The 27848-nt window shown below is 31.4% G+C and overlaps 1 protein-coding gene and 1 pseudogene across 8 annotated transcripts in view; one reads left to right on the top strand and one right to left on the bottom strand.

Annotated features, from left to right (window-relative positions):
• LOC145941602 (uncharacterized) overlaps window positions 1-27848 on the top strand; it is a 296529-nt gene that overhangs the window by 50409 nt on the left and 218272 nt on the right. The window lies entirely within an intron of this gene.
• Window positions 1501-27538, bottom strand: LOC145941600 (uncharacterized; annotated as a pseudogene).

Genomic DNA, 27848 nt, shown 5'->3' with positions numbered 1-27848 from the left:
AGCGCGAACAATAAACATTTGTCTTAAACACAAGAAAGATTTTATTAATTCAAAAACCAAACGTTTCGACCCCTCTTCAGGTCATTCTCAGTGACTACATGAAACAGATACATACAATAATTAGCAAGTGCCAATCGTGCGACCGAAATACGCGGTATCCCACGAAACACCAAACACCATTCTCTCTACGAGGCGCCTCTGATCGGTTACAGCCGTATAGAGAATGGATGTGTGTCGTATGTGCACCACAAATCACTATGAAAACAAGTGTTAAAAAACTAAAGCTGAGACAAAAGAGTGAACTTAATTCTCGAGAGGTACTTATCGAGAGAGCGCAAAGGCATACGAGGGAGCACGCGACCGATCCGCACTTGTCAAAATATCCATCGCGAGTAATTCAAAATATAACTTTGACATTATATAACAAGTTAGATGTTTGTCGTTAAATAAACAAGGGGGGGGGGAACCTTGTGACCGAACATTATTATAATTTTGGTAAACTTTTGATAATATGGACATAAATATGGTCTAGACATTCCGTGTCACTATATATGTATATATATATACATATATATATACGAGGTCTGTAAATAAAGTAATGAGACTTTTTCGAGATGAACTTTTATTTATAATTTAACTATAATTTAACTCTGTCTCCTTCAAAATAGTTCCCTTGGGAAGCCACGCAGCGCCTGAGACGTTGTTTCCAGTCTTCATAGCAGTGCTGGAACTCAGAAACTCGAATGGCCTTCAGCTGGTCGGTTACAGCCGCTTTTACGTTTTCGGTCGTATCAAAGTGACGGTCGTGTGGTTCAAATTCAGCTCGTCTGCGATCAATATGATAGTTAACCGACGGTCAGACCGCACAAGATCTCGAATTCGTTCCACATTTTCGTCATTTCTCGACGTTGATGGCCTTCCAGACCGAGACTCATCTTCAACTGATTCCCGACCTTCGGAAAATGCCTTGAACCACTTGAACACCTGGGCTCTTGACAAAGCAGCATCACCGTAGACCTGTTGGAGTTTTGCCAGAGTTTTAGTCGCGTTGTAGCCAAGTTTCAAACAGAACTTGATCGCACACCGTTGCTCGTAATTCCGCTCGCTCATTATAGTGACGCAGCAAAAAAAATCATTTTGCAAAAAAAGCTCTCACAATCCACCTGTTGACACGAGCGACTCGCCACTCACGCTGAAGCTACATAAGATGTTGAAGTGCGCCCACTGTGGCGCGGAGACGCGCAGTGTTACCAATTCGTGCGGTCTGGTACGAGTCTCATTACTTTATTTACAGACCTCGTATATACATATACATATATATATATATATATATATATATATATATATATATATATATTATAGACACGTTCCAACGAGAATTAAATAGAAAGAAAAATATTTAATAAAAGATAAATTAAAAGATTGAATTGAAATACAATTAAATAAAAATTTAATAAGACAAAATTTCACTTAATTTCAAATTAAGTATCTCATCAAATAATAATAGATTTGAAAATATATAGCCTAAAATATATTGTGTATATATATCTTTATACGTAAAACTTTTTCAAAATCAATCACAGATTTTCAATCTGAAATCCGGCGAGATTATCCTCACGACAGATTCTTCATCTACCGGCGTTTATTCTTAGTGTGCTGTGCTTATTTGCTCCTTTTCTCTCCCCATACGTTCTTTTGCATGGGCTAGCCATATTTTTATTGGCGCGGAAATCTGTTCATCCGTTGCATTTTGATGCAGTTTTCTTATTACACCTGAAAAGAGTAAATAAATTTTTTTAGAATTTATTTAATAAATTTTAGGACAAATTTCTTAAATCTAATTTAGAGTAATAATTAAGAGATATTTGTATATTTCATTTCTACTACATATAAAAGGGAATGTTTAAAAATCTGAACATTTTAGTATGCTTTCTTTTTAACATTACTAAATAAAAAAAATTGTTATAGATTATTGTAACAAATAATTTTAGTAATGTAAAATAAAGAATTATTAATTCATTCTACTTACACATAATTACTTTACAAATTTGTAGCTGTGAAAATTTTTCTTTTTTCTTTGCCCCATACCAGCTGTAAAGAACTGCTACATCGTTCGAAAATATTCTCCTCATCAAATGTATACATGAACTCTTGAGATCTTTACATATAACACGAACCAATTGTTTAATCTACAATTATTTTAAAAATTGTGTTATAAAAGTTTATAAAACAAATATTTGTGTATATATGGAAATAATGTTCTCTCAAATATTTATTTGTATATAAAATTACTTTGCATATAAAATTACTTTGCATATTAATATAACATTTGTCTATAAATAATTATTTTAAAACATTTAGCCAAAATATATAATTTCGTTTTTATATTTGTTATATTTATTAATTTATTATATTTTTATTTAAAAATAAACTTTTTTATATAAAGAATTTTTAAACAAAAATATCAATTTTGAATTTGAAAAGTAATTAAAAGATTTAAAGTTTCAATGTTTGTAAAAAAATGTTCGTATATTTTCTTTAAAAAATTATTAAAAAAGCTTGTTGAATGTAAATATATATTGTTCTTCAGAAACTTTTAAATATATTAAGTAACGGCAAATATTGTAGCACATAATAAATCCAGTAATTCCATTTTGGTAATTCTATTAATTTATGTTACATTCTAAAAATATGATACATAAAAAGTTTTTTAACAATAATTATACTAAAACTTTTACTAAAAATTGTATCTTCTACCGAATAAGTTATTCTATCTTTTTTCCAAAGATACTTTGTAGAATTAATATGACAAGATTGAACTTACCATCTGGTTTCGATAAATTGTATCATTCATTAATTTCGTTTCCATTGCTTGGACATCATTTTGATTTTGCAATGGCAAATCTTGAAAAATGTCTATATTTTCTGTTTCTTCTTCTCTGATGTTAATAGCAATCGGAAGTTTTTCTACGATGAGTTGTTAATGCTTTTGAATGGAATTTATTTTCAATTCGAAACTGATTAACTTTCCAATGACAAACCGTTGAAAATTTTCTGTTTCTATGTAGAGATGAAAAATTTAATGTTAAAAAACTAGTACAGAAATTTTTTTCTTTTTAAACATTATATATGTGATTCGTGTTATACTTTGAATTATGGCTGCTTTCGCGACAGAATCAAAATAATCCAGATTAAAATAATCCTGCGCTGATTGCTCAAATCTGAAATTTAAAGAAATTTCAAATTTGACCAATCACAGCGCAGGATCATTTTGATTGTGTCGCAAAAGCAGCCTATGTAACAGATAGTCGTAACTAAAAAAAAAAGACTACAGTTAATATATTACCTTGTTTATTATTCATATTTGAAGATATCGTGCTCTTTGCCTCATCAGATTGAGATTGCATATTTGATCGGATTGACATGCTTGTGGCTTGTGTTTCAATACATTCATCAACGGAATCTAAATCCGTAGTAAATGACTGATGTCCTGCAAACGTGTCAGGCAAGGCTTCATCATCACATTGTTCACCTAAAAAAAATTAATTTTTATATTACATTTCAATGTCAAAATTTTAATGTTAATTAGCTACAATATAAACATCTTTTATAATTATTTTAATACATAATGTTTCGAACAAAATCATGCCCATACAGCACCGAAAGATTACAGAAACATTGCATAAACATTACACTGAAACATTGTAATATTGCATGGAAGTTGCGAAATATCTCTGCAATGTTGTTGCAAGATTGCGGCAACGTTGAAATGTCCGCCCTGGGAAACATATGCAAGAAACATTGCAGCAATATAGAAATGTGTGCTCTCAGAAACATTGCAATAAAACATTGCAGTAACATTAAAATGTGTGCCCTCAGAAAGATTACAATAACATATTAACGTTACAGTGAAAGATATATATATATTTTAATATTTTTCTTATTTAATACACAATGTTACATATATTTAATTGCACTTAATAAATTTTATTTTTGTTTTATTTTGTTATATTGTACTATATATATCATCTATTGTACTATATATATCACAATAAATTTTTCTTATTAAATACGCAACTTATTTAATACGTTACATATTTAATACATATGAATTGCACTTATAATTTTTTTTTGTTATTGTACTATATATATATATATCACAACAAAAGTTTTCTTATTTAATAACGCAACGTTATATTAATACATATTAATTGCACTTAATAATTTTTTTTGCTATTATTGTAGTATAATATATTATTGTATTTTATATATATAATATATATATATATGTATATGTATGTATATATACAGGGTGGCCCACATAAAGTGTTACAAACTGTTTTCTCTGTCACTGCTGGAGATACTAACTTGAATTTTTTTTAATTAAATGGAACAAGAAAATTGATGGATAAAGAAAATGTCAGGGGCCTTTAAGAAACAAACGGGGAGCCCCCCTTTTGCTGTTTAAAGACTCCCGACATTTTTTTTATTCATCAAATTTTCTAGCACCTTGTCCCATTTAATTAAAAAAAATTAAAGTTAATATATCTAGCAGTGACGGAGAAAATAGTTTGTAACACTTTATGTAGGCTATCCTGTATATATTAATATTTTATAGATAGATAGATAGATAGATAATCTTTATTGTTTCTCCTCAGAGTTACAAAATTTTACACATATACCTCCTCTTCCTCTTCCTAGCGTCTTTACATATATATCGAAAACCAAAAAAAAATACAGTAGACAAACATAAATAAACCTAACATACAAAAAGAATTTAACACTTGTTCTACAAAAATACAAAAAAAATAAAAATAACAAAATTCGCCATCGCAAAAAATTACGAAAAAAAACAAAATTATTAAAATTATACTTTGAGAGAGAGAAAGATATCGCTTGCTCGCTCGCTATTATTGCTATACGCATACGCACGCTATTTCCCCCCTACCCTTCCTGGACTCCCGTTTCCGTTCACAGACTTTCTCCTATCTCACATTCTCTCCCTCTTTCAATCTCTCCTTCACACTCTCCCTATTTATAAGCCTCTCCACTTCCCTCAACCAATCCTCTCCTTCCCCTTCCCCCCCCAAAATTTTCCCAACTTTTTCCTGCCATGTACATCCTACCTCCCACACCACACATTCCTCCCATAGATGTTCCCACGTCTCCGTTGCCCACTCACACAACCTACATTTCCTTTCTTCTTCTTCTTTCCAATATTCTCCCTCTCTTATCCCATCTCCTAGCCTAAACTTCGCTATCCTCTGCCACCTACTTTCTCCCCACCCCTTTTTCAAATATCCTGGAACTCCTTCCTCTCCCTTAATCCACTGATACCATTTGTTACATTTCGACGCCTTTATCTTCTCCCATCTTTCTTCCCTTTGCATTCTTCTCTCCCTTTCCCATAATTCCTCTCCCTTTACACCTCCTTCTTTTCTTACTTCCTCTACCTCCTTTATATTCCAACCTCCTTTTTCCCAATAACCTTTCCTTTCCTCTTCCCATCCCTTTCTAACCCTTCCTTCCTTCGCCCTTCTTTTTATCTCTTCCCAGCATTCCCTTGCTAATTCTCCTCCTTTTCCTTCCTCTAACCTCCTTTCATATCCCCATGCCCTTACACCGGCCCTTCCCCTCATCCTCTCTCTTTGCACTTCCTCTCTTACTAAATACCCTGCTGTACTTCTTCTCACCCCTAATATCCATCTTAAATATCTATCATGAATTCTCTCTATTTCTTCCCTTTCTTTCCTATTAATATTTTATATTAATATTATTTTCCTCCAATCGTTTATCCGCGAGATTATGCGCACATAACCCTAAAAATGTATAAGTAATTATATTAATCATATTTAATTTAAATAAGAAATAATAAATAATTCATGATATTCGGTTATAAACAATAAACATACTTTTCTCTTTGAGCTCTTAAAGTACCTTGAGTAAGCCATTTTGCTATAGAATCACCAATTTCTGTATCAGTAATTTGGTTGTGTACTGTACGAACAGCTTCTATAATACAAAAAATGTACGATTCAATATATTAAAAATACCAATTGTACAATTATATTATGAAATGAACTTACGTATGATTACATTTGCTAGCCTCAAATCTTTAAAACTACGTTTAGCCTTCTTGCCAGCCCAACTGAATTGTTGAGCAAAAGTATTTGTTAGTAGCTTCTTTAGCATGTTGCGTATCATAACATGTGGATTGTTTCCATCCACTAATTTCAAAATATTAATCTGAAAAAATATAATGTAAATAATACAGACTTTGTATTACTTAATGATAAAATATTATACAGAATATATAATATATACATACCCAAATAGACAGATGTACATAACAGCAACTTTACTGGTGTAAATTCGCGTTATGCGTAATAATATTAATAGTTACATCCTTTATGAGCCGATTATATATGCTAGTCATAGTTACATAATATATATAACGAAATATATGAAAAATGTCAGAATTTAACTGATATTTAAGTTGCGTTTAAAAATTCAGTTTTAGTACTGAAAATTTATTTACGTTACATATACTATATATTTTCAGTATTGGCAATAAGAAACGCAGCCTTAGTAAGTAACTCTTAAGCGTGGTTTACATGATCCTTTTTTTACTAGCTACTAGCATGCTTAGTGTGCTAGCTGGTGAAAAAGCATTGTGTATTTTTAAATATAGCACTTTTTTATCTAACTAGCATAGTCAAGTTAAAATATTTTAACTTTAAAAGAAAGAATATCTGGTTTAAAATAAGCATGCTAGTAAAAAAGCATCGTGTAAATGTTTTAATAAATTTATTAATCATCAATATGGATAAAAAGATTTAATCGTGTGTGTGTGTTTCATTATTATACATGTTTGTAACTCTATATATATATATGACTGATATGATCGAGTTATACTTATAGCCATTTGCGTGATTTTACACTAGTAAAGTTGTTGTCTGTGTACATTTGTCTCTACCTCGGTATATAATTATGCTAATAGTAGAAAAAAATAGACTTACTACTTTGTTCTTAAATCTTTCTTCACTCAGCTGCTCTTCAAATAATAGTAAATCTTCATATAATGATATTGGTAATTGAACATTAATAAATTCTTCGTGTACATTAACTGGAAATAACATTTTCTCTTCAAGCAAATTCATTTTGTTTTGCATTGAGTCCAATTTATATAAAACTTTATTTAGTTTATATAAAATTTGCTTCTTGAAGTCTGAAAGGATATTAATTAACTTAATAAATTTATTATGTAGTTAACAGTATTGTGTGTGTAAATATGTATATATGTATATATGCTTTTAAGTATTGTATGGTCGGCAATAGAAATGTCTTAACACGAATTTATATATGTACATATTGGAACATATATACATTTTCTTTGTATGTATATGTCAAATGCATAAAAGGAAATATGTGTGTTCCGATATACTGTTATGCGCATAAATTCGTATGTTAAAATATTTCTGTTGCCGTGTGTACATAAACTACATCATTTTTATTTTAACATAAAAGTTTTGAAATTAACAAAATACGTACCATTAGAAACATAGTTTTCTTCATCAACATTAATAGTTTTTTCAACAATTAATCCTGAATCGCTTGCAATGCATTGCCTGTACACATCTGTATACAAAAAGAGGGAGAGAGAGAGATACAAAAATGATAATACAAATGTTAGTATAGATTATTTACGAATATTAAATAAGTGTTTATAGTTTCTATTTACCATTGCTATTTGTTTTATTAATAGAAGTTCCTTCGTGTATATCCTTAGACGTACTTGCGTCTTGCACAATATTTTCCACAACTGTATTTACTAATACAAAATCTTGTAATTTCGGAAGAGAAGGTAATTGTTTTTTATTTTGGATTTGTCGATTTTCTTTATCCTCTTCTGAAGAAGATGAACTAATATTTCTTTTTGCATTAATACGTCGTTTTTGTTTTTTCCTTTCTCGTAACTCATTAGATGATACTTCATTGTTTTCTACATTAGATGTGTCTTGGGCAGTAACTAATTTTTCGATTCCCTTTTCATAAGTTTCTGTAAAATAAAACATTATGATAAATAATATATACATACTATAAAAATTATGATAAATAATATATAGGTATACATACACACATATAATATATACATGTATGCGCGTGAGATTATGTGCTGTAATTAATTTACCTGCTACGCCAAAAATTCTTTTTATAGTTAATTCTTCCCAATCCGATTCATTTTGTGGTTCCGATTTTGTGGTGTTTCTTGTTTTATTATTGCTTTATTAATGCGTAATTTTGTTTTATAATGACTCGGCCAAATGCATGTTTGCTTATCTGCGTTAAACCATACTGCCGGTATAAGTTGCAATCCATCGTCGAATTCCACAATTATGAACCCGCTACTCATTCTTCTGACAGCGTATAAAAAACATTGTATTTGTGTATATAAAGATATGTTACAAGAAATATTTAAAAAAACAAAAAGAAATATTTTAAAACATAAAAAGAAATATTTTAAGACACAAAAAAAATTTTAATAACAGAAAATATTACAAAAAACACAAAACACTATATTAAACTACATGCTTTAAGGGAAATATTGCAAATGTGTTTGAATCATTTCCACATTTAATTTTCCACACTTTATATAGTAAGTCTGTAATTGGCCAAGAATGTAAATTGTTATCGTTTTCTATAGTCATCACTTTAATGCCAAATTGACTTGATTCACAAGGTTTATCGTACACAGTTTTCACATATGTAAGCTTTCTACCAATGAAAAATATATTATTATTTGTATCTTCGATTATGTTTAAAACTTGAATACATATTCCATTTTTTATAATACAGTAATTATTTGCAAAACTTTTACAATTTATATAAAATTTGTCATTAGATATTTGCACATATTGCGATTTAATATCATGATTATCACATATTGGTCCATCTTCGTGCAAGTACTTACATAAATATAACTTTTTACTATTATAATTACTCTTTAATAACGATTCAGCTTCTTTGTATCTTTTTACTAATTGCTGTAAAGGCTTTTCATTTTTTCTTAATTGTTTTTTAATAGAGGACATAAAATTTTCAAAGCGAAAAGCGCTGAAATTATCTACTGGACCAAATTTTCTAACGTCAGAACACAAATGTAATAAATTGTGAACATTATGTGAAATGTATTCTGCACCATATAATACTTGGAAAGATGTGACAAAATTATTAAGTAATGCTTCTGCAAAATTTAAAAAATATCCTTGGCATAAATTTGGACATGTAATAATTGTCATAGCTGCATGCAGTGTGAGAAAATGATAATATATATCTTTTTTTAATATATGACATAATACTGTAGGTCCTGTATATAAAAGAAAATTTCTAAATTCTACTGCTTTCCAATGTTTAATATCGCTAATGGATCTTGGTTTTCTAACAAACTCTTTTGGTGTTGAACTTTTAATTAACAGCAGTAGATGTGATATTTTATTTATTGCTCTCCTATTTAAACGCACACTCAACGGTCCCTTTATCCAAAGAAGAATCATTTTTTTTACAACGCCTAAACATATAAGATGCATATAATCTAACGGAGTACTACTAATAGGTAAAAATCCTGGAACATTATTTAAAACACTATAACCAATTTGAAAATTTTTATAAGCATTCATACTAAATAGTTCATCAGTTCTCAAAGGGTATAATTTTCTATTTGGAAAGCAAATTCTACTTTTTATATATTCTCCTTTAATAATGCATTTAGTACAGCTATGAAAACCAGTATGGCCTTTTGTATATAATACGAAAGATTTTGCTGATACGTCACAAATTAAAGCAAATAAACTAATTTTTATTATGCTATTATTATAAAAATAACCCTCATTTATGAAATGTATTAATTCATCTACTAAAGGTTGTAAAAAAACATTTGAATCTTCAGGTTTCTTATGTCCAAAATATGCACCAACAATATACACATCATTTTGCATTGTATTTGAAATTAAAATAGGCCATAAAGACGCGTTTGACGATTTGGATATAGGAAGACCATCAATATTTAATAGTAAATAAATGTGTTCAAAATTACATTTTAATAACATGCTTCTAATTACGTTACTTAGACCCCAATAAAAAAATTCGCCTCCAGATATTTTTGAAATTTCTGTTTGTCGTGGAGTTTTCAACAACGTTCGCGCATCTCTAAAGAATTTACAGGATGTGTGTTCCTGTAAAATCTTTATCAATGCATTACATGCATTGTGGCGAATATTATATTTTAAACTCCATGCAGCTATAGCATTTCTAAATGCTTCGTCATTATTGTTATTGCTGTTATTTATATCAATATTCGGACTCTGAGATCTATTATCATTATATTTTTCTACATTATTATTTTCTACATTATTATTTTTATGTTGACAATGAGTATTATTATATGAAGCTGATGAGTATGTAATAATTCTTTGTTCTGTATTTTCATTGAGATCTATATCATTTCTTTCATCAAACGTATTAACAGCAATTAATTCATTGATTTGTGTGGAAGATCCTGCAATATCAATTGCAGTTTCATTTGCAATAATTCGCCGAATGTGACGTTTAGAAATATAAAAATTTTTTTTTTGTACACTATACATATTTTTAAATAATTTAGAATAATTTATATATATATATACACAAACAATATTCTCCTGTAAAAAATTGGAAAGAAAATGTTAATGTGTGTATTGTGATTATTTAAAAATATTTAAGTTATATGCAAAAATGCCTATTTTTTCATACGATAAATTTAATCTAATTTAATGGATCTTTAAAGCTGTGGTGCAAACTGTACTACAAATGCTTTAAAACATTATTCTATCTTCTACATTTTATGAAAATAAAGGTAGAATAATGTTTTGAAGCATTCGTAGCACAGTCTTGACCACAGCGATGCAATAACATTATAGCCCAGATAGCACAGCGAATTCATTTTTATGTCATCAATTCTAAATCCTTTTTTGAATACATATAGAATTCATTTTATGCTCCATTAGAATATTGAATCCTTTTTGAGCTCATTTTGAACAGATTACATATGAATTCATAAAGTTGAGCTCATAATGATCACTTGTGCTATCTGGGAGGTAAAACAATTATGAATGCTTTCAGGCAATATACACCAGATATTATGTAATACAATATGCACACTAGTGCTTTCCAATTCTAGCACAACAAATACCAACATTTTTAGACATTTATACTAGGCCACTTTTATTTCTCAACAGAATAATATTGCGATAGGAAATAAAAATATTATTTTATTAATAAATAAAACTTATAAATTTTGTTAAAAGTAAAATTTTAAGACTTTTATGTAATTTACATAATTAAATCAATATATTTATAAATAAGCTAATAATTTATAATTTTTACATAAAAGACTATGTAAGACTGTGTCACAGATTCAAGTGTATATCACTGCGTGTTCGTTGTCAGAAAGCACTCAATATTGGGTAAAAAAATAATATGTGATATTTTTACTATATACCTTCTTTTTCTGTATAGATCTTTTGGATCCCTTTTCCTTCCCACTATTCTCAATTTCTTATAAATAAAGAAGTAGTTATAAGAGCCACGTGTCTTCTATAACCTAAAACATAATTGGGCCTTCAAACAATAACGTTTTACATAAAACAATAATTGAATAAAAGAAAAATAAATGATACTTTTATTTACCTTTTTTATCTTTTCAGAATTTTATTCGTTATAAACACACGTTTTACAGCGATAATAATGTGTCGCCAGTCGCACAACGATACTTCACACAAAAATGTACATGTACGGTGCACGCGTACACGCGTGATATGTTAATTGCGCGTGCCACGAATGTTATTAAAACCTAATATATACAATGCGCCGTTTACGCAGGCGCGCAAAAAGATTATGTTTCTGCAACGTTGTTGAATCATTTCGGTGAAATATTGCAATTGCACGTCTCTGTAATATCTCTGCAATATTGTTGAATTATTTCGGTGAAATATTGCAATTGCACGTTTCTGTAATATCTCTGCAATATTACATTGCAACTTGCAATATTGCAACGTTTCTGAAATGTTACTGAAAGCTTTGGTGCTGTATGGGTGCTTACGAAAATTATCCTGTGATTTTTGTTGAATGCACGTGTCCTTCGACTTTTCATGATTACAATTTTTTTGGAAGCTATTTATATTATTATAATTACAATCTGCAATTTGTAAATCAGTATTTTGTTATTATACTTTCTTGTTTTTAGAGTTTATTTTTTCTAATGTTATTTTATTATGCTTTTACCTGTTTGTGAAACTGTTGCATTTTTCGTCGTTTTAGTTTTTGCATAATTATGCTTTTCAGGAACTTTTGGAAGTTTCGAAATAAGTGAACTATCCGATTCTTCACTGTCGTTACTCGTATCTTCGTCTAATATTTTTGCGGCTCTAATTTTTCGGGATTTTTTTAAATATTCATCTCTATCAGTACCAGAATTTAGATCCGATAACTCTTCAGCATCTTTTAATTTTTTTCTCGCCAATGTATAGTTAACTAAAAAAGAAATGTTTTACTTTTAAATAGATATATAACTTTTATATTATTAAAAATATCTATATGGCACAATAATTTATGACACGATAATATGTATATATGTATACCAGAGCTGTCCACGTTTTGCACTTTTCGGCCGATTTCCGAGGCTCACCGCCTAGCGGCCCCCACTTACGCTCGAGACCTTAGCAACTACGGTTATCGGGCCAACCGGGTAACGCGTTGCTAAGGTCTCGAGCGTAAGTGGGGGCCGCTAGGCGGTGAGCCTCGGAAATTGGCCGAAAAGTGCAAAACGTGGACAGCTCTGATGTATACATAGACATATCTGATGTGTCTATGGTTATTACTGCAAATTAACCTTAAAATCGCATATTTTTGAAACTTGTCTATATTTTATCGTGAATTTATAAGATCAAATAGTATTGTCACAAAAAAAGCATACGCATGCAGATTTTTATCTGCAGAAAGCGTAGATATTTCAACTTGCAATTCTCTGTGACAATGCCGCAATATTATAAAAGTTTTAGAATTGTTGTAGTGAGCGTATTTTATTAATTATCGTTCGGTCAGGAAATAGAAGGACGAAATAACTCCAAGCAAATAATATAAATTGAGGGTTTAATATTCGGATGGCACGTATATTCACTCGATAGGTTCTTGCCTGAGGTCGCTAGGTCAAAGAAATATAAACACGTGTGTCTTGGTCGGTGGATCTAATACTTCTCTCCATCGATATCGACTCGCTGTCGTCAAAATATTATTCGGCCGCTCATGCGCAACCGATCTCATGCTTCGCAGGGAAGACACACGTGCCCAAATATGCATAAAAGTATATAATTGCCTACAGTTCGGCCAGCCTGACATTATGGCCGTCTCGGCCATGTATACAACAATGCTTTCAATAGTCGATCGTCAAATTCTTATTTACGAAACAGTATAATACAAAATAAATAAATAAATTCAAAATAAACACAAGGAATACATACGACATCTTATTGTTAGTCTACTCGTCAATATACATTTTCATACGGTCCGCACTAACCGTTCCTGTGTACGGCAACTGGGTTATTTGAAAACCTTCAATATCCGAAACAATATATCTATCATGGTCAAGGACGGTCTTTACAATATATTAATTTCTTATTTACTCTCGGAGTTACGTCAGTGTTATAAATCATAACATAATCACCTTTCTTATAGATAGTCGCACGCTTTCGCTTATTATTATAATAATTCTCATTAGCAAGCTGATTATTCTCGATAACATTTGCCGCTCGATCTCTAATCGCTATCAAATCTCTATCACTATCGGAATATGGGTCGAGAAGAACACGAATCCCGTCTTTTATAACTCCCAATTGATCAATCCCGAACAACAATTGACTAGGAGTATTATCCATACTTCGACAGCGGGTGTTATTTAGAGAAAATTCAGTATCTCCCAATATGCTATCCCATTTTTCCGGTGCATCACATAATTTTGCTAACATAGGTGTAAGGACCCGATTGAAACGTTCTACTTGTCCGTTAGCGCGAGGAGTACCGACAGCAATCAAGATATGACGGACAGATTCTTCTTCCATAAATTTCGCAAACAATTGTGAGGTGAAACACGTTCCTCGATCGCTTATTAAACGCTTGGGTTTACTGTACGCACGGAAATAATCTTTTAGGTGCCGTATCACTTCTTCGGTTTTCGTAGTTTTACAAGGGTATAATTTTATAAATTTGGTAAAACCATCTACCAACGACAAAATGTATCGATATCCTTTTCCTGTTTTTTCTAAAGGACCATAATGATCTACATGTATTGTTTGAAACGGCAATTTTCCTTTAGGGATACTATGTAAATGTCCCTCCATTTTACCGGAAGTTGGAGAGAACTCGATACACCTTAAACAGTTGGATATATAATCGCGCACTTTCTCTTTTAAATTCGGAAACCAATAAATTTTAGTTATATTATCGACAACTTTATCAATACCTAGGTGACCTAAGTCGTCATGGCAAGTGCGAATCACATTAGACTCCATACCTTCGGGAACATAAAACAACAATTTTTTATTTTTACATTTACGATAGACTTGGCCATCTCTCAATTCGTAAAATTTATCCTCGGCATTCTCTAACTTATTTCGAATTGCACGAATTTTTTAATCTTTATCTTGTCGAATCGACAGCGTCTGCTCGAAAGTATTCGGTCCTAAAACTAATATGCTATTACAACGACTCAATGCGTCGACGTGAGACATACGCTTACCGGGACGATGTACAATTTTGTAATCATAGTCTTGCAAAAACATTGCCCATCTAGAAATACGCGGATTTACGGTTTGTTTACTCAAGGTGAGACGGAAACTATTGCAATCCGTAATAATTGTAAATGGAATTCCGGACAAATAAATATGGAATCTCTTGATTGCATACACGGCCGCCAAACACTCCAGCTCGAAGCTGTGATACCGTGCTTCTACCGCTGTAGTTCTACGGCTAAAGTACGACACGGGCCGCATAGTGCCGTCATTCTGTTTCTGTAACAGAATCGCACCGAATCCACTTGCACTGGCATCACAATGTAATTCCGTTAGTAACCTCGGCGAATAAATAGCAAGAATCGACTGCGACGACAACACTTCTTTCAACGACTCAAACACGCGATTCTCTTCCGGACCAAATTGAAAAGTTGCATTTTTCTTAATTAAATCGTAAAGTGGTTTCGCGACAATCGAAAAACTTTTAATGAAACGTCGGAAATAACTAGCCAAGCACACAAATCTATGGACCTCTTTCGTGTTACGCGGCACTGGGAAATTAACAACGGATTCCACATTTGCGACGCTGGGTCGAATGCCGCTCTCACTAATCAAATATCCAAGATAGACAATTTCGCGATACAGAAACGAACATTTATCTAGACGGAACTGCAACCTATACTGTCGAGCCAGTTTGAAAACCTCACTAAGAATTTCCATATGCTCATCGACACTTTCGGTTGCAATTAATATGTCATCGAGATATATTAATACTTTATTTGTGCGGGTCAAATCACAGAAAATGTCGTTCACATATCGCTGGAAAACCCGCGGAGCATTCGTCAATCCAAAGGGCATCTTTAAAAATTCGAATTGACCCAGGGGTGTCACAAATGAAGTATACTTCACCGAACCGTTGGCAACCTTTACATGGTGAAATCCGTAAATCGATACTCGAGAAATAAGATTTTCCACGCAATTGATCCAAATGATCGTCGATTAAAGGAGTCGGAAAATTATCTCTTACAGTTATTTTGTTTAATTCGCGATAATCAATGCATAATCGCGATTCGCCGTTTTTTTTACATACCAGTACAATTGGAAAAGCGTAGGGCGAACTTGGTCTTATTATCTGTTCCCGCGACAATCTGTCCAACATCTGCCTCAAATTTTCCTTGTCAGCAAATGAGAGTCTCCTCGGCCTAAAACTAATAGGTCGGTCGTGCGCCAAATTAATCTCCATCTCGACCTTTTGCGGAGGACTCATAACTTTCTTTTCGGCAACATATTCGCTTTCATACAAATATTCGACACGCTTTGTCGCATTGAAATCGAGATGCGAATCGATATTCAATGCTTCGGCAACAGACGATGGATGATCGACATACGAGATATGAAAAATTTGACTCGAAAAATCGGTGTCATCTATATTTTCCGAATCTGCTTTCGAGATACTAAATTTCTTTCCCAACGATATTTTAATCAACGGCGACGAAGTGAAATCTCTACCGAGCAAAACGGCACAAGTTATTGTATTGTCCGGTACTACAAAGAAATTGATCTTCATCTCGACATCGTTAACCGCGACAACCGTTTCAAAATTTCCGAGAATTTCCAATTCAGTTCCGCTGATACCGTAAAAAGACTGATTTTTTGTCATTGCAACGCGAACATGAGTAGGGACAAAACTACCTTTTATCAAACTTATTGGGGATCCCGAATCAATCATTGCTACGAGAGAATATTTACATATATTATCCGACTCATCCACGACCTGATACAACAAAGATACCAAATACGGGGCACTCGTCGAAGTCGTCTGTATCACGCTCGTCGTGTTCTCCGTTCCCGGCTTCGACTTGGGACAATCCTTGATTCGATGCTCCGAGCTGCCACATCGGAAACACGAGCCCTTCTCGCGTTTTTGCTCCTGTTTACAGTCCTTGGAAAAATGTCCAGCCGCTTTACAATTATAACATCGGGCGGGGTTACCCCGCGTTGCGGAAGCCCCCGCTTTCCTCGGCGACTTTGACGACGTCCCTGGTCGCTGTCCTTTCGGGAATCGCTCCGCACCGCCCCTCAGCTCGCTATCTAGCGACAGCTTTTTAAAGGCATCCAATAAGTCCACCGCTGACGCGAAACGCAGCATCCGCGCCTGGTTCCGCATTCGAGCATCTGACACTCCGTCAATTAAACAATCGACCAGCTCCTCCTCCTCGATAGATGCTTTATTCGCGAGAACCACCTTCTCGTGATAATATTCGGAGAACGTCTCATTGAGTGCGTTTTGATAAGACACCGCTACCGTAACGCTACAGTAGCGCTACAGTAGCGCTACAAGAGAGCGTTCCGGCAAGATTTCGCTACAACTGTAGCGGTCATTTTTTATAATTGCCCGGGACAGACGCAATACGTTGATGGACATTAGTGATGGACGTTAATAGTGAAGATATTACAACAGTAATTTATACCTACAATAATAAAGACTACGAAGTAAATGAGTCACATGAAATTCACTTGAAACTACAAACAGGTAAGTAAAATTGGTGATGAAATACATGCGAATTTAAAGTTATAACTATGCAAATAGAGGTTATAAGCAAATTTATCTATAAAATTTTGATAAAATATTATTTTATTCCAGATAAAATTTACTGTGCAGAATATTTTGCAAATTTATTTGCTAATGATGCAGCAGAATCGATCATTAATGACACCAACATTGATGACACCTGCATTGATGACACCTGCATTGATGACACCTGCATTGATGACACCTGCATTGATGACACCTGCATTGATGACACCTGCATTGATGACACCTGCATTGATGACACCTGCATTGATGACACCTGCATTGATGACACCAACATTGATGATACCTGCATTGATGACAATGATAATAATAATGATAATGGTAAGCATTAAAATTGTTAAATTAATCGTTTACTTTTGTTTATTATTATTACAATATATTCTGAGTTTCAGATTTAAAAGTACAATGGAACCGTAAATTAACCAAAATTTTATTGGCAAAATATCTGGAGCGGCTCCCAAAATTTCGGAATCCCAAAATAAAAAAAAATCGCCTTTGGAAGGAAATGGAAACCGAAATGAAAGTATTGGGATATACCAAGATAAATGCCCATAGCATCGATCGAAAAATTCGAAACATGAAGTCAACATATAAACGAATAAAAAATAATAAAAAAAAAACTGGGAGAGGCCGTGAGGACTGGGAGTTTTACAACGATATAGACGAAATTTTCAATACGGATAAGTCTGTAAATTTCGAGGAAGGAATCTCATCAATGGATAGTGGGCAAGATTCTACTTACGAAGCTATAGATTTTTCAAAGCGCAGGGTATCATCACCAACATCAACATTATTTTTCCAACCCTTAAATGATATTAATAATTGTAAATTTTTTTCGAATTATATACATTGTGTTTCATCATCTTATGACTCATTTTTGGACAGTGACTTAGAAAGTAGCATGGAGATACCATCGACATCATCGGATAACGTGCCTCATGAACATTCTTCTATTTCAAATGATGAAACAAGTTCTCATGACACTTCCACGAGAGATTCGAATGAAGGGGTATCATTAAATAGGAAAAACCTGTATAGCCAAAGAAATAAAGTCATAGAACTAGAATTAAGAAAAATCAAGATTTTAGAAAGTATAAAGAAGAAGCAGAAATCTGAAAATATGATTGAAAAGCAGTTAGAAAGATTTGCGACTGCAATAGAGGAAAAAAACGAATTAGCTAAAAAGAAAAACGACCTATTAGAAAAAAGGAACGATTTATTGTATATGTTATTACAATCTAATAATAATAATACTTTGTCTAAATAAAAATCAATAGAACAATTAAAGCTTTTGTTATTTTTTAATTAATTAAATCTTATTTTAATTATATTATTTATTGAAATCTGTTCGCGATTTCTTGTCTTTTCATTCGGCCATTATCTTGAAATTCATCATTATTATCATTTTCATCGCTGCCATGATCCTCATGCTCAATATTTTCATTAATATTTAAATTTTCTCTCATTTCGATTTCATTATGTAATATAAGGAAATTATGAAGAGTGCATGCAGCTGCAATAATATAATTTGCCATTTCAGTACTTTGCACATCAAGATACTTCAGTCTTCGCCACTTTCCTTTCAGCAATCCATATGCTCGTTCTATTATCGATCGAATCGAGGAAAGTCTAGTATTATACGTAGATTTTTCTGGGGTTAAATTTCCATTGTCTCGAAATGGAGTCATCACATTTTGAAGCAATGGATATGCAGAATCACCTATAATATGTCGTTGAGGAGGTAAAAGTGGATTTACTTGGTCGTCAGTCTGTCGTAAATAATACTACTCCGAAAAACTGCTGCATCATGTGCACGTCCAGGCCGACCGATGAGGCAGTCGATAAACTTTCCTGTATGATCACAAATACCTGTAATAAAATATAATCATTGCAAAAATTGCCTACAAGAAAAGCATTTAAATTCTACCTTGCAAAATAATAGAGTGAAATTCTTTGCGATTGTAATAATCATTTGCATTCCTGGGCGGTTGTTTAATTGGGATATGACAACCGTCAATGGCTCCTACAACACCTGGAAATCCTCTTGATCGAATTCGAAAAACCTGAAATCGACAACTCAATTTTAAAAATATTAAAAGAAAATTAATAAGCAAAATATTATAAGAAGTATTCAAAATACTGTAAACTGGAACACACAAAATAACATACCCTTTCACTTTCTTCACATTCCGCATCATTTGGCCATCTTATAAAACGTGGCATAATTCTTTTTAGCGGCCAAACCACTTCTTTAAAAATGTTCCAAGCTACACCTTTGGAAAGGCCAAATCTATCTGCAACAGATCGAAAACTTTCTGGCGTGGCTATAATCCATAATGTTAAAAATAATTTTTTCGATAATGGTATATCATTTTCTCTTTGTCTAATTAGAGGTCTCATTATATTTTCCAATTCCTGAAAATAAAAAAATTAATTATAAAGAATGTAAATATTGAATAGTGCCTATTTTGGTTAATATATAATAATAGATATAAATCAATATTTACCATGTATGTTCTTCGATGCATTCTAAAATGCGAATGGAATTGATTATCGTTATAACGTGGTATTACTTCTTCAAAATAATTTAAAGTTACAATTTCATCATTCTGTCTTTCAGGATAAAACATTTCATGATATATTTCACCTGCATTTTCTAGGGCATGCAGGACCTCGGGGTCGTTTCCTTGTTTTAAAAAATGGATATAAGATTATTAAATTTTGTATTCTTTAAAGATTGCCATAATTATTGTTACAAAATCATCTATTTTTATTTACCTCGCAGGTTAGGTAAAATGAGTCCTGCTTCTTCCTCTTCATTATCTTCATCTGATGAATCTTCATCGAACAATATTTCATTTATAAGCCAATCTTCAATATTCATTATTCAAATCACTTAGCGAACGCGACTCTAATTAAAATAAAATTTTGACAGCAGTAACGCTAATTGAGTATAGCACTGCTATACCCAGTTTTACTAACTTTATCGCTACAATCAGCTACAATTGTAGCGAAAAAACTATAGCGCTACGGTAGCGGTGTCTTACCAAAACGCACTCATTATTTCGCCACTTGCGCCTCTCAAAATCTCTTCTCAACGTTAATCTGCTGGGGCGATTATCAAATATGCGAGACATTTCGTAAAGCAAGTCAACAGCACGCAATTGTAAATATTCAGGCTTCGAGTGAAACCAACTCAAGGCTTTGTCCTTCAAACGCAGACCAATCAATACCTTGGTCGAATTTTCATCGAGTCGATAAGTCGCGCGTAAAAGTTCAACCTGTCTTCTCCAAGCATCAAAATTATCACAATCACCACGGAATTCACTCAATAGATCGCTTATAGTGCGAATATTGAATCTCGAGTCAACACGATCGACAGCACCACTCTCGACGCTAGGCGATGTACTTGCCTCCCGTCGGGCAAGACTCAATTCCCGCTCCAAAAGAGCCTTCTCACGCCGCAATAGTTCAAGTTCCCGGGCCATCAGTTCTGGTGGCATCGCCAAATGATCCGGGGCTATCACAATTTCTTCGTGATGCGACGCCATCCCACCACCAGATTGCGATCCTTGTGTCGATGCACTTGCATCCAAATCCGGCGACGATAGATTCTGCGCCAGACTGCTGCCCGTAAGACGCTCAAATGCACTCCGCCAAACACTTTCGTCAACAGACAATATTCTCGCCACCAATTCAACTTTCGCTCCCGTCGGAGACTGTCCAATTTGTCGCGCTATCTTTTTCAAATTAACAACGGTTAAATCGTTCAAAATATCCTGAGGTGCCCGTTCCATATCGACAATAACAATGACGTCGCACACTCAATATCACGCGTTATAGGTCACAATTTTCGAAAAGTACAAATATTTTCGTCTCAATGTCAATCACGTAGAGCACAAATCTCAAGACGAAAATCAATTCGGCGACCGTTAATAATCTCAATAATTAATACGCGACAATCGTTACAAAATTCTTTTCACCAAAGAATCGTCAGATCACCAAATAAAACCGACACACGAAAACTAGTCAGGTCACTGCCGTCAACAAATATCGCGATCACGCGCGTCAAACTTTCAATAAAGACCAATTTCTACTTACAGGCACGAAAAGACTCACTCCGCGAAAATTTGTAATTTCACCGTTTGTATCCCACTTCTGAATTGTTGTAGTGAGCGTATTTTATTAATTATCGTTCGGTCAGGAAATAGAAGGACGAAATAACTCCAAGCAAATAATATAAATTGAGAGTTTAATATTCGGATGGCACGTATATTCACTCGATAGCTTCTTGCCTGAGGTCGCTAGGTCAAAGAAATATAAACACGTGTGTCTTGGTCTAATACTTCTCTCCATCGATATGGAGGTGGATCTAATACTTCTCTCCATCGATATCGACTCGCTGTCGTCAAAATATTATTCGGCCGCTCATGCGCAACCGATCTCATGCTTCGCAGGGAAGACACACGTGCCCAAATATGCATAAAAGTATATAATTGCCTACAGAATAAGTATTTAAAAATATATATTTTATTTGATCTTATAAATTCATGATAAAATTAGACAAGTTTCAAAAATATGCGATTTTAAGGTTAATTTGCAATAACGTTTTTTATCATAAACTATCGCAAGTACTAACAAAAAATATGACCAATATATCTTTATATAATGTGAAAATATCTGAATTTGAATATTTGATGCTTTTTAAAATAAATATAAAAAGAATTACCTGCGATTAATTAGGATTACATGAAGAATCACGTTGTACACTCGTCACAAGCACAAAGGAAAAGAAAGAAGGTAGAGACCGTGCGCTGGGGGCCGGCAATACCGGAAATTCATATCAAAATGATGGTGTTGCTATACATATCCGCCAATAAATAAATTCGCGTAATTCTAAAGTATATTCTGAGAATATACGTAAAAGTATATTCTCAGAATATACGTAAAAGTATATTCTGAGAATATACGAGAAATAATATACTACAAGAGATGTTCTGATAATATTCTGAAAATATATCAAAAATGATATACTACAAGAGATATTATAGAGATGTTCTCAGTATATTACGTAGTAGAATTACGCGAATTTATTTATTGGCGGATATGTACAGCAACGCCATCATTTTGATATGAATTTCCGGTATTGCCGGCCCCCGGCGCACGGTCTCTTCCTTCTTTCTTTTCCTAATATATATATATATATATATATATATTATTATTTTAATAATAGAATAGATTGAATGCTCTATTCCTTTAGAAAAACACTAGAGTAACAGCAGTATTTTCGCGCATATCTAATACTTGTATTTAACGAACATGGATGGAATAATGTACATTATGTATATTCTTACGGATATTCCAGCTATTATCGAATCGATATACATATATCACATATATCCATACAATATGAATATTCGTAAATACATATATATATCTATGTATGTCGCATGTATGCGCATTCGATGTACATACATGGAATGTACAAGACGTATATGCTATGTATATTCCAGCTATCGTATTGAATGAATATACATATCACATATATCCATTCGATATTCTATGAATATTCATAAATACATATACATCCATGTATATCGCATGTATGCGCATTCGATGCACATACAAGTAAGTGTATTAATGTAAAATAATATTAAAATTATCAAAAATATTTAACAAAAGAAAAGAGGAAACATGTTGAGGTTATATACAAATATTATATAGAGGAATAAATAAATCAATTTTGAAAAGATTTTAAAATTAGTCGAACAATTTGTAGAAATAAAAAATGCGCACGAAAATAATTTAAAATCTAATTTATTAAAATATTGAGATATTATTAAATTTTCATGAAAATGTATTCTATATACTATTATCAATTACTATTTTGATCGATAATAATTCTGAAAACGTAATTTTAGTTTCAAATTTATTTGTTACTATAATTTGTAAAAATATGACGAATTTGAATTTATTATAAAAATTTTTTAATATCGCTCACGTTTTTTTCTGGTCCAGGTAAAACTTTTTATTTTAGTAGTTATACAATCGGAAGTCGAACTGCTGTAAAACTTATTCAACTCAAACTATTAACTAAATTTTATTATACTTTATACATTTAAAACGAGATAATTCTTGAACGATGAAAAAAAATAGAAATAAATTTTCAAAAAATTCAAAATAATACAGTACCTATTATTTATTACAAAACTGAGAAAATATATACTTTATACTGATTTTATTCACACTTCTTTACAATTTCTTTGAATAGAATTGACAGTCATTGACAGAGGGTTTAATTATCTTATTAAAATCTCTCTTTTATATTTCTTTCGTTACAACAAAAACATGAATTTCGTAATCGAAGGTGATCGATATCGGTTAATTCTTGAAGTGTATCGAAATCTTTACTCAAGAATAAATAAAATTATCCAGAATAAGCGAGATGATCGATATCTGTCAGGAATAGTTAAGGGAAGACGTTTGAGCAGAATAAAAAATGTTTTGTGAAGAAGCGTGAAAGCACACTTTAGTCGATAGTGTGTCGCCTTTCAGATGTCTCGTCTGTTTTTATAAAAATTAATAAGTATTTAATTAATTTTAATTAATATTACTAATTACATTGATATTTTTATGAAAAATATCGATGATTTAATTATTAAAATTCTAGTCTATATCTTACATCTTACTGATTGTGTTACTCAAAATGTAATTGATAAAATCAGTAATAATAATTGTACATATTTGTGAAATGTAATTTTTAAAGAAAACTATTTTGCATTGCAATTTTTTGAGAGAAGTCTTCATACAAATACACACACGTACACACAAATACAGAAATACGAATACAGACACAAACTCAAACACGCAAAGTACATAATTTATATATTATATATTGTAATTTATATATTTTAATTTATATATTAATTTTTAGATATTATTGTCTGGGCAATTACAGCAGCATCCTGAGAGTAAAGGCTTCTATAGCATTTCATTTAATACGTAATATATATTATTAATTATATTAATATTTTTATGAAAAAATTGATAATATGATTATTAAAATTAAATGTTTATATCTCAAGTATGATCGACTGATTGTGGCAGTAAAATGTAACAGTAAAATCAGTAATAATGTTGTACATATTCGCAAGATGTAACTTTAAAAAAATTCTATTTATGTGCGTTGCAATTTTTTGAGAAAAGTCCTTACACAAACACACACATATGAGAGAGTACATAATATAATTTATATTAATTTATATTATTTCTCAGATATTGTTGTCTGAGCAGTCACAGCCGCATCGTGAGGGTAAATTCTCGCCAGCATTTCATTTGAAACATAATGCGTGTCTGCAAATTTACAAAAATAGCGACCAATTTCGCTATTATCTATCCGTTTCGGTGTTGTTAAAGTTATGGCGTCTAAAATAAAAAGTGCAAATAAAAATTATAATATAATTTGAATTTGTTCTTTTTTAACTGGTTAGAAGAGCCGTACGCGAATGGTATTTAAGTCTCTAATTGAGGTTCAATTCCAAATAACTCTTGGCATCGTACCAAATAAAATTCATACCCCGTGCACAACCATTTAATTACAGCAAAAAATTGTATTTTCGTTGTTACTGACGCACTACTATCCGCGTACGGCTCTTTTAGCCAGTTAAATTCAAATTTATATATTCAATATATAGAGACTTAAAAATTCTAAAGTGCTTTCTTACTCTATCATATAGAAAAAATATGATCAATAAAATGGAGTAAGAAAGCATTAGGGGCAAATCAACTATCTCATTTGCAACTTTTGGCTTCACTCTGCAGACGGAATGTTTGGTCTATGTTATTAATGTGTAACGCTATGCTCAGGAGTGTCCCTATATAAAAATATGCTAGGATACTTTCTGCCAAATCGTCTTAATAATATTATTAAAAATATATTATTATAACATATATACATAATAATAAATATATACATAATAATATAAAGTATATAATATAGATTACATATACAAGATATTTCAAAGGTGGGATGATCAATTGTTCGATAATTGACTGAGAATCCAAAAACAAGAAAAAAATTGATATGAACATAGCTCCGGAAATGCGTTAATTTTAAGATAATGTCATTTTTATGTTGAAATTTTAAATTACTTTGCTTTAGAACTTTTTGTCAAAATTGAAAGAAGAAATGGTTTTTATAATTTATAACATAATTAAAAACTTGTAAAAACTATAAAAACTGTAAAAGCCATCTCTTCTTAAAAAATTGTAAAGTAAAGCAATTTGAAATTTCAACATAAAATATCCCAAAGTTAATTTCCGGATCTATGTTTATACCAATTTTTTTCTTGTTTTTGGATTCACAATCACCCACCGAGTGATTAACCTCCACTTTTTAAATATCTTATATAATATATATTAATAATAGATATTTTATTAATATTTAATTATTTAAAAGAAATAAAAATTATCTATAGCAATGAAAATTTTAATGATGATTTAATCTAATTGGTCTAGCGAGCACTTGTCTAAAAAGTTTTTTAAATGAAGGCTATTAGAGAGAGAGATCAACATTAAATTTTAATATATATTAAATCGTTATAAAACATTAAATTCATATAAAAATTGAGATAGAAAGTCTATTCATACCAATGCTACTTTATTATCCATTGATACGTTAATCCAATCTTCCACTTCAATTAATGATTCTTCGGTCATTGGAAACAAATGTATGATTTTTAAAACTTCCGATCTATCATTATTTACGAGAGTTTCAGTGTTTACTTTTGTACTTTTAATGATAATGTTAATGCTATCCAACATATCATTAACTTTTAGATGTAATAAGTTTATTTCTTTCAATACTTCCTCATAATATTCTGAAAAAGAATTAACAATAATTTACTAATATTTCACACAAATATATGTGCAAATAGAAATATTCATAAAATATAAAAGAATAATATTATAAATACAAACATAATTTACTCACTTGAATTTAACGACTGATATTTTGAAAAAGCATTCTCGCTCACGACAACTGAATTTGTAATTGATGTAGAATTCGTAACATCTGTAAAAAATAAAATAATATGGTATATTATAATTTACTTATTAAACATATTTTTTAATCACTTTTAACAATTTGTTGCCACCACATATAGCCATCAACAACTTTTTAGAACTACTATTTCTTACAATTATACTCACTATTTTCATTTTTTTTGGTACTTTATGTTCATGCACAGTAATCACTTGGGGAATGTCTGTTAAATTAAAGAAACCATATATATTAAATGCAACAGTGAGCTTTACTCATAGATAATAATATTACTCATAAATAATAAATTTACCATTCACTGTTTTTTCTGAATTTAGAAAAGATGTGACGGGGTAAATATTTCCATCATTCGAGTCATTATCTAAGGATGTATCGTCAGTATCTGATAATCGTTTATTTCGACTTTTATTATCTCTTTGCTTTCTTCGTATTCTTGCTTTCTACGTTTTCTTGTAATATCTTCATTATGCGAAGACAGCTCATTAGTAGTTTTAGCTTTATTAGCTTTTTTCTTGGATTTTTGAACCATCTAACAACAAAAAACATTTTTATGAAATTATTATGTAATAAATTATGCATACAAAATCACATATATTAAAAGAATTCTGCACTCATGTAATAATAAATGTTTAGCTATATATAAAATATATGAGTATAATTAATGAATATTAAGACTTGCACATCAGAAAATATATATTGAAAAAGTAAATAAAAAGAAAAAATGTAAATACAGTCGGGAAAAGAGCTGCAAAATATTAAGAAAAAGTTAAGGAAAGGAAAAATAAGACAGAAAGAGTGTTTAAAACTACATAAGGACTTGTTGCGTATCTTCGTATTCTTATATCATCAATAAAGCTTACCATATTGCCCCAAGATTACAGCAGAATATGTTTTCCATAATGAACGATCCGGAGTCTGTTGATTTTTGATCTTTTCTTCAATGGCAAAGCTATTACAGGCATCTGGTGGCCAGTAACATGTCGAAGATTTTTCACAATACCAGTTTTTTGGTACAGCTTCAACAGTATTTTCCAAATCAAATTTAACCACGAGCCAGGGCATCTTAAACTATTTAGTAAAACTACATTAATACATTAATACATTGTCTTTCGTTTTTTATCACATTAACCCATACCCCCTTAAAAATAATTAAAAGTAATTAAAAAATTATTTAGATTATTACATTAAAGAAAAATATATTTTATTTAAATTAACAAGAAAAAATTTTAAAATTAAATTACAAAAACATAATTATTATAAAAAAAATTAAAGATTATAATCAACTTTAATAAAAGTTTCTAAACTCATTTGATCGATTATAAAAGATATACTATATTAAATAAATTTTTAATTTTTATTTTCTAAAATATTC

Source organism: Prenolepis imparis, unplaced genomic scaffold (genome assembly GCF_030444845.1).
Source record: "Prenolepis imparis isolate NDT839.2.m4 unplaced genomic scaffold, iyPreImpa1.0 SCAF_10, whole genome shotgun sequence".
NCBI classification, from domain to species: domain Eukaryota; kingdom Metazoa; phylum Arthropoda; class Insecta; order Hymenoptera; family Formicidae; genus Prenolepis; species Prenolepis imparis.
This window is presented reverse-complemented; position numbering and strand designations above follow the sequence as displayed.